We start from the raw sequence: 8393 nt of genomic DNA on the forward strand, positions 1-8393 counted from the left end.
TATATTACAAGGGAAGGGTTTAGCACAGAGAAACACATACTGTTCACTACTGGACTTCCTGATGAAATAAAGGTCAAATAAAATAAAGGAAGACATAATACATTTAACACAAAGACATGTCTCTAATACAACATGTGGATCCCTATGTATCACAATATAATTCTGGTTGTGCTTTGATAGGGAAAAATCACCAGTGTTTATTAGAATATGTTGGTTAAACAAAGGCTATCCGGACCACCACTTAACGAACAATGGAAAACTATTTGTTTAAAGGCAAAGCAGCTATGTCCTGCATTAACAACCAAATTAATTCCTTATCAATTAATACACATTAGACACATTTTATTTGGGACCGATTACAACTGTTATGATATCGGGGCAAGGTTAGTGTTAGGACATAGACAAACACACTATCCAGGATACATTTCCACACTCCATCCCCAGGTGGCAGCAACCAGGTCTGGCTTCTGAGCCAAGGGTTGATAAGCACATCAGGTGCTGCCAATTAGGGTGAACGTCAGAGTGCCAGCTTGGGGAGCCTGCTGGTTTTATTTCCTGGTAATGAGGCCTTTCATTTGTTTTTGAGTCTTCATTTTGGGCATGCCTTTTGTATTTTTCTAATTTTGTACACATTTATGTTTCGTCACCATCTGAACAAATAATAATCTGCTTTAACTGGCCGACCAAGAGGTCAAGAGAGAGCTGATCTTGGACCAAGGTAAGGTTGCTGTCTCCCTTCTCACATACATGCTCATTCAGGTTGCAGACCATGTAACTAGGCCTAACAGCCCTAGACTTAGTGAGTGCCACTATGTTAGTAGGCTAGTTATTGGGTTCGTAACACCACCCATTATGGTTATTAAGCTGGAGCATTAACTAATAGCTTAGACAATGTTATGGTTGTTATTTTGATGTCTGTTTGTCCACATTGGATTCATTCCTTTATTTAAATGTGTTTTCTCCCAAATGGCCACTAATGGGGTGTTGTGGTTGACTTTGATGGCCTGTGAAAGTGGTAGACAGAGCTAGATGAGGAGCTCAGTCTCTTTGTAGCCATTCCCTGAGGACAGCAAGGCCACAGACAGCCAGACACACCAACACACACGCCAGAGACAGCGACAAAGAGCTGAGAAGTAACCCGCCGGCAGTAGAGGTCCAGCCGTGAGGTCTTGGTGAGAGGGATCAAACGTAGTGAAACCTTAACTAATACAGATCAAAGAGGTACCAGTCGATACTGCACATTAGCGTGATGGAGAACTTAATTGGAGACTTGATATGAACATCAGTGGCCCAATGAGCTGCTTCTGACCGTGAATCCATCTCACTGAGAAGGCAAAGAAAGAAGAATATGAGGGATTTTAATTATTAAACTGTTTAACTATTGAGTCAACTACTCGCCACATTTTATGCACTGCAGTGCTAGCTAGCTGTTTTCAGTACTACATTCATTCTCTGATCCTTTGATTTGATAGGTTTGAGAACATCCTCCGGAAGTTGTCATAATCACTGTTTAAGTCTATTGAAGGGGGTGAGAACAATAAGTCTCCTCGGTGCTGTATTGAAGTCAAATTTACCCAGAGGACAACAGAAGCTAGCTGTGTTCTGGCTATACCATGGTTCTACTCTACAGAGTGCTGTTGAGGCTGCTGTAGACCTTCAAAGCAAAACAGTGTGTTTTAATCAATTATTTTGTGACGTGAATGCATTTTGTATAGTTTTATCTAAAAATAATAACTTTTTGAATGTTTTACTATTTTTTAAAAAATAAAATTAACTAAGGAGGAAGGTTCTCCCATTCCACCTCTGAGGTGTGTGTGTGTGTGTGACGTGAGAGATCCGGCACCTATTGGTCCACCAGTGCCAGTCTCTTTAGAGCCTTTTCAGTGCCAATCCGTAGACCCAGACCCTTAATTTACCCCCCCAGTCGATACTGCAAATCAATTGACACAACCAGCCTTTGATATAGGTAGAATAATATATGATCAAATATCATTCTGTGTGTGCGTGTGCTTGTGTCTGCTGTTTTGTGTGTGTGTGTGTGTGTGTGTGTTTGGGCGTGTATGGTTGTACTTTGAGCTGATCCGCCACTGATTTTTCTCTGGTGTATGAGTTTGATGACATACATGCAGGTAAACACACGAGCCCATGGCTTTGTAATGCTGCTTAATTAAGGGTTCCCAGTTCCCACTGTTCACATCCTCTCGTTAGTCAGCCCTATTGGTGTTCCCCACCACCGCGTCTCACTACCGGCCCGTTTCAGCACGTGTCTGTCACCGACTCTTTAAGAGATCCTATTTCTCGGTGTCTGAAACATTTCCACTGTTAACTGTACATTTCCCCCCCCCCCCCCCCATAACCCTATACACCTTTCTCCTGTCCACATTTGCTTAGAGAAAGGGGCAAGACAAGCCCCTAGTACCTCCCGAATTGGAGCCAATACTGGAATTTCACTCAGTCTGATAAAATAAACTGGGGGAGTCTGAGACTCTGGATAAATAAGCAACACACTTTGGCTGGGAGAGCGGCTATATCCCAGTGATGGAAGTGATTGTTCCTTCTCCCCGCTGATTAAAAGGAGGTTAGAATATACAGAGGCTATTACAATCTACCGGAAAAATACCCCTAATCCTTGGAAAATAATCACCAAAACATTGTGATTGGCAAAAGTCCTGCGAATAAAGTCAGGAGCTCTGCACTTTTTAGCTCAAAGAAAAAAAAAACACACTGGCTGCACTGTGTGGATGGTAGAATGCATCGGTCTCTCTCTTAGACATACCACTGCGACTGCCATCAGAAACTGATGATTGCGTAATATATCAATTTCCCCCTGGCTAGCTAGCTGTCCTTGTGAAGGTTCCTGTAAAGTAGGAGTCCAAAACAAGCTGTTATGGTTAGTGTGTGTGTGCTCACCACACGGTGAGTTCTGGTGACTCACAATAACCAACCGACTCTGAATGTGCCTGTTGTACCTCTACTCCAGCTCTTTTTTTTTATAATAGTTTTTTTTATGAAAGAGAAGGGTGAAGAAGTGACGGCAGCAGAATTAAAAAGGACGCATGTATGCAATGCACGTATAGCAGTGACTGGCTATGTCACGCTTGTGTGTAGGAACGGACCAAAGCACAGCGTGCGTATCATTCCACATCTTTATTAATATGTGAAACTATGCAAGACCTACAACAAACACCGTGACGACAGAGGTGCAACATGCACTAACTCAAAATAATCTCCCACAAACACAAGTGGGAAAAACAACTACTTAAATATGATCCTCAATTAGAGACAACGATGACCAGCTGCCTCTAATTGGGAATCATATGAAAACCCCAACATAGAAAAATTAAACTAGACAAACCCCCCCCCCCCAGTCACGCCTTGACCTACTCTACCATAGAAAAATACGAGCTCTCTATGGTCAGGACGTGACAGGCTAATATTGATTACGGTGTATGTGGTTTTCTGGAGTCTTTAAAATGTTTTTTATTTTATTTTTGAAATCACTCACATCTGAGTGAACTGACGACTAACAAATTCAAATCAACATGAGATGTAGAAAAACATAGACAACTGTGTTTTTCCACAGAAACATCCAAGACTGAAGTTCATGATTGCCTCCATTCCTTTCATCTTTTTATCTCCCCTGAATGAACAGAGAACATCAGATACGGGGGAGGAGAGCGATACATGGGGAGAGATGGAGAGGGGAAAATAAAAGCACTTTGCAGGTCTGTGCTCATCATGCAGGTCAATGGTGTTGAGGGGTACTGGTTCTGCTGGGGCTTTACATTCTCTTTCTCGTCTACTCTCCTCTCTCTCTCATGCCCTGAGTGGAGCACCAATCAACTCCATCTATTGGCAGTCCCAGTGGACCACAAACCTGATGCCTTATCAAAGGAATTGATAGAAAGAACATGGCACAAACACAACTGAATCATAGAGGTTGGTGACGCAAACCCAGACCTCTCTCTCTCCCTCATCTTGTTTCTGGCCCATGGTAGTGAGGTATTCTGGGCTCAGGGACATGAGTCACCATCCAGAGGTACTTCAACATCTTCACTTAAAATGATATGCATTATATGGCCTCTGCCTCATCAAACAATAGGTCCTCTTCATGGCTGCTTTGAAGGTTGTTGTCTCAGGCTTTCAAGCAGGCACAAGATTGTTTGGGATGTTGTTTCTTTGAGTTTCTCTTATTTTTGAAGGATGCTGCATGACGTAGCGAACAACCTCTCTTCAAGCACGACAGCAATTGGTAAGTTTACCATTCATCATGTACTCTATGCTCATTGGACCTGTAATGGGAATTTTAATGTTTGTGCTTATAACAGTCTATTCTGCTGAAACAGGGTTATTTGTTGTGAACACAGGACATGTTCTTGACCTATTTTGCAGTTTCCATGAAAACCTTTACTAAAATGAATGTCCACTCCCTTGTTTGAAAGATAAAAGGGATCTGTCTGTTTTCAGGTCTAATTGGAGTGATGGTCACACTATGATCAGACTCTGGAAGGTTGTCCTGTACAACACTGGTAACAGACAAATCATCTAATCCTCCAACAATGTACTAGGCCATCTGGCTCAGACAATCAACTAATATTGGCATAGCTGGACCTGGAAGTCTTCACCAGTCCAACCACCATCTCCTGACCCTGCTGTTTGTTTTGAGCGACGCAGAGGGTGATTTGGGCCAGGACAGAGTACAGTCTGCGGTGTACCTAACAAGCTGGATAGGAAGCCTATGGGACTGCCTGTCTTTTTGCAGACCAGTATTGGCTGCAAATGATGAGTGTGTAAAGCTTGGGCTACGTTTTGTGTGTGTGTGTGTGTGAATGTACAAGGTTGAGCACACATTGGTGAATAAGAAAGCCAAACACCAAGATTGAGGCAGGCCTGGCTAACAAGCTGTGCTGTGCTAAGAGGCTCAGAACAAAACTCTTGTTGTTGGCTGTCCAGATGGATCCTGGTGGATGGACAATGGATGATGCCTGATAGGACAGCTAGGTCTGAGTACAGCCAAGACCCCCCCCCCCCATATAGCCACTATAGCCAGCTCTGATCCTGCAACCTGGCCAGATTCAGGCCTGGGACCACTAGGGGATCTGACTCCCTTCATTATCTGTGGCTTCGCTATCTCAAACTAGGTTTGTGTTATGAGCTACTGCTGTTGCTGCGGCTGCTGTTCCTGTTGCCACGGTTTCTGTCTCTGGTAGCATGCCTCTTCCTCTGACAGAACATTTTCCAGGTAGCAAGCTAACACAAGCCAGCTAGACTCAAAGGGACATGAGGAAACACAGGTTGGTGTGTGGTACGAATGCTTGTTTCAATCTGCCATCTCTTTATTTTTTTTATTTTTTTATCTTCTTGCTCTCAGCCACTCAGTCTCTCTCTCAGCCACGCTGTCTGTCTCTCTCTCAGCCACGCTGTCTGTCTCCACTCTCTCTCAGCCACTGTCTCTCTCAGCTACTCTCTCTCTCTCGGTCTGTATTATGTCTGTTAATATCATCCTACTAAATACACTACATGACCAAAAGTATGTGGGCATCTGCTCGTCAAACATCTCATTCCAAAATCATGGGCATTAAAATGGAGTTTATCCCTCCCCCTTTGCTGCTATAACAGCTTCAACTCTGGGAAGCCTTTCCACTAGATGTTGGAACATTGCTGCGGGAACTTACATCCATTCGGCCACGAGCATTAGTGAGGTAGGGCACTGATGTTGGGCGATTAGGCCTATCTCGCAGTCGGCGTTCCAATTCATCCCAAAGGTGTTCGATGAAATTGAGGTCTGTGCAGGCCAGTCAAGTTCTTCCTCACCGATCTTGACAAATGATTTCTGTATGGACCTCGTGTTGTGCACGGGGGCATTGCCATGCTGAAACAGAAAGGGGCCTTCCCCAAACTGTTACCACAAAGTTGGAAGCACAGAATCGTCTAGAATGTCATTGTATGCTGTAGCATTAAGATTTCCTTCCATTGGAACTAAGAGGCCTAGCCCGAACCATGAAAAACAGCCCCAGACCATTAATCCGCCTCCACCAAACTTAAATTGGCATTATGCATTCGGGTAGGTAGCGTTCTCCTGGCATCTGCCAAATCCAGATTTGTCCGTCGGACTGCCAGATGGTGAAGCGTGATTTTTCACTCCAGAAAATGCGTTTCCACTGCTCTAGAGTCTAATGGCGGTGAGCTTTACACCACTCCAGTTGACGCTTGGCAGTGAGCACACTGAACTTAGGCTTGTGTGCGGCTGCTCGGCCATCGAGACCCATTTCATGAAGCTCCCGACGAACAGTTCTCGTGCTGATGTTGCTTCCAGAGGCAGTTTGGAACTCCATAATGAGTTTGCAACTGAGGACAGACAATTTTTATGCACTTCAGCGCTCGATGGTCCCATTCAGTGAGCTTGTGCGGCCTACCACTTTGTGTCTGAGCCGTTGTTGCTCCTAGACGTTTCCACAAAAACAGCACCTACAGTTGACCGGGGCAGCTCTAGCAGGGCAGAAATTTGACCAACTGACCTGGAAATGTGGCATCCTATAACGGTGCCACATTGAAAGTCATGGAGCTCTTCAGTACAAGCCATTCTAATGCAAATGTTTTTCTATGGCGATTGCTTGGCTATGTGCTACATTTTATTCATCTGTCAGCAACGGGTGTGGCTGAAATAGCGAAATCCACTAATTTGAAGGGGTGTCCACATACTCATGTGTGTGTAGTGTATGTCACATTTTCATTTATGAAGAAAAGAAATGACCGCTTCAGGGACTCGTTTCAGGATTCCTCAGTGATTCATATATGCATTGTGTGCTCTGAAAAAAAAAAAAAAAGCATAAACATCTCTCCTATTGCATATGTAGCACTTAAACAGCTACAGTACTTATCCCTTTAAACATTTGTGGCATTAGCAGGGCGATTCCTAAAGAGACTTGACCTGGGTAATAAAGCTTGTTCTGATCTATTAAGCCTCATTATCCGGAAGATGGGTAGGTTATGCAGGAGGGATGGAAAGAATGAGGGAGGGAGGGATGGAAAGAATGAGGGAGGGAGGGATGGAAAGAATGAGGGAGGGAGGGATGGAAAGAATGAGGGAGGAATGAAGGGAGAGCTGAAGGGAGGGGGAGTCAAGGTGAAAGGGGAGTCACATATGGGCGTAAACACAAGTCTTTCATGTGGAACAAGATCCTATTAGAACTAAATGCTAGTGATTTTCCGGAGCTAATTAAAAATATTGGCTCATGTTCTCATCAGTGTGGATTTGGCCTGGTTAATGACTTTTGAAAATGTCTACTTTCTAATGTCCAATAAAGAGGTGATGGAGATGATGGGAAGTCTTCCTCTCAAGTGTTTGCTGTCATTATTAAGTTACATTTTAACCAAGGGGTTATCCAAGGAGTTGAAGATGAATTGCCATTAAATAGTTCATTAATGTATGGGTATAAGCCATTTTCAGTTTCACTCTCTCTCCCTCTTGCTGTTCTTTTTCTCTTTTCCTCCCTCCCTCTCACTTCCTGTCTGTGGCAAGCTATTCATAAGCCAATGCCTGTGCTCCTCCTGACCGAAATGCTTCAAGGCCATTTCAGTAAATGTCAGAAACACAGTCTCCCCATGCTGTATCTTCACAGCACTCAAGCGGGAGCGCCGTGGGGGGAAAATGACTTGAGAGAGTGCAGATCCTGTTATAATGGACAAGCACTTGGCACCTTTCCCCCGGCGAGGCTACAGCGGCCACAGCCCAATTTCTTCCTCCCCAAGCGATGGAGAATGTTGGCTTAGCCGCCCACCTCTGTGTGTACGTCAGTGTCTGACTGCTGGCAGAGAGGCTAACGCAAGTGTGTGTGTGTGTGGTGATGTCTTTCCAGTATGATGCTTCACAGGGCAGCCGCCACAACCACACAGTCATGACACCCCAGAAGCCTTGTTCCCTACAATCCCACAATCACCCCCAGGTCTGCACAACACCCCCCCCCCGCCCCCCCCAGCCTATCAGGCCCCACCCTCACCTGGCCCTCGTAGTCCACAGCCAAGCTCAACACACATTGATGAAAAACAAACACAACTCTGTCAGCCCAGCTAACTCATAGGCTAAAAATTATTCATGGTTTTCATGCCCTGGAACTGAGGCACACCTAAGACCTCTTTTGGGTGACTATAGTAGTCAAAGAGGGGACCTAAATAAATATATAACCAGAATATCAAGCCTTTAGGCCTATATAATGAGAAACCCCCAGGAGCGCTCCAGTTAAACTGTTCCGCAAATGTCAGTTGGCTGTTTGTTACAATTAGCATATCATTGGCTTGCCAAGCCTAGTCGCCAGGTGCTCAAAGGCCTTGGCGACCTGTATTGAAATAGAACATCCCATTCCCTTTGAGTTTGTATGCTTGCTTGGTTCATT

The 8393-nt window shown here is 44.5% G+C and overlaps 1 long non-coding RNA gene across 2 annotated transcripts; it reads left to right on the top strand.

The window, feature by feature from the left end:
* The first annotated feature begins 512 nt into the window (after positions 1 to 512).
* Positions 513 to 5023, top strand: LOC106581719 (uncharacterized). Of its 2 annotated transcripts, XR_006761240.1 has the most exons (5): positions 519 to 558; positions 689 to 718; positions 3653 to 4039; positions 4203 to 4252; positions 4468 to 5023. It is a non-coding gene; the product is annotated as an uncharacterized lncRNA (long non-coding RNA). The 2 variants fall into 2 exon arrangements; XR_006761239.1 differs by having other exon boundaries at positions 513 to 718.
* The last annotated feature ends 3370 nt before the right edge of the window (positions 5024 to 8393 follow it).

The sequence above is a fragment of the Salmo salar genome, chromosome ssa21, assembly GCF_905237065.1.
Source record: "Salmo salar chromosome ssa21, Ssal_v3.1, whole genome shotgun sequence".
NCBI classification, from domain to species: domain Eukaryota; kingdom Metazoa; phylum Chordata; class Actinopteri; order Salmoniformes; family Salmonidae; genus Salmo; species Salmo salar.